Below are 1200 nucleotides of genomic sequence, written 5' to 3' on the forward strand. Positions count from 1 at the left end.
AATCGGTGATCTGCACTTTCTCCCATACAGCATCTCATACGGAGCCACTCCGATAGTCGCCTGATAACTATTATTGTACGAGAACTCAATCAGAGGGAGATACTTACTCCAAGATCCCTCAAAATCCAACACACACGCTCGTAACATGTCCTCCAGTATCTGAATTGTCCTCTCAGACTGCCCATCCGTCTGAGGATGATAAGCGGTACTAAACCGGAGCTGCGTGCCCATAGCCTTCTGCAGGCTCTTCCAAAACTTGGAAGTGAAAGTGGGGTCTCTGTCGGATACTATTGACCTCGGAGCCCCATGAAGTCGAACAATCTCCTTTACATACAGCTCAGCATACTGATCCACAGTATAAGACGTCTTCACAGGTAAGAAGTGGGCGGACTTCGTATACCTGTCCACAATCACCCATACCGAGTTATGCTGACCCACGGTCTTTGGCAATCCTACCACAAAGTCCATGGCAATATCTTCCCATTTCCACTCGGGAATCCCTAGAGGCTGTAATAATCCTGCTGGCCTCTGATGTTCTGCCTTAATTTGCTGACAGGTTAGGCATCTAGCCACATAGTCCACCACGTCCCTCTTCATGCCTGACCACCAATACAAAACCTTCAGGTCATGGTACATCTTCGTAGAACCTGGGTGTAAAGAGTAGGGAGTGGTATGAGACTCGTCCAGAATCTCTCGCCGAATGTCCGGATCAATCGGAACGCAAATCCGACCTTTGTACTTCAACAAACCCATCTCAGAAATAGAGAAGTCCTTAGCTGCTCCCGTTAGGACATTCTCCCTACATTCAACTAACTGGGGGTCCTTTCCCTGTGCTTCCTTAATCTTCTCGAGGAGCGTTGACTGAAGAGTAATGTTGGCTAACCTGCCAACCACTAGCTCTATACCTGCTCTGGTCATCTCTCCTGCTAGTCTGTCAGATATCTGCCTCGAACTATACAACTGTCCTGGGCCCCTCCGGCTCAATGCATCAGCCACTACATTAGCCTTCCCAGGATGGTACAGGATATCACAATCGTAATCCTTTACCAGCTCTAGCCACCGTCTCTGGCGCATATTCAAGTCCTTATGGGTAAAGAAATACATTAGACTTTTGTGATCAGTGTATATCTCGCACCTCTCTCCATACAGATAGTGTCTCCAAATCTTAAGTGCGATAACCACCGCAGCTAACTCCAGGTC

This window comes from Humulus lupulus, chromosome 4 (assembly GCF_963169125.1).
Source record: "Humulus lupulus chromosome 4, drHumLupu1.1, whole genome shotgun sequence".
Lineage (NCBI taxonomy): Eukaryota > Viridiplantae > Streptophyta > Magnoliopsida > Rosales > Cannabaceae > Humulus > Humulus lupulus.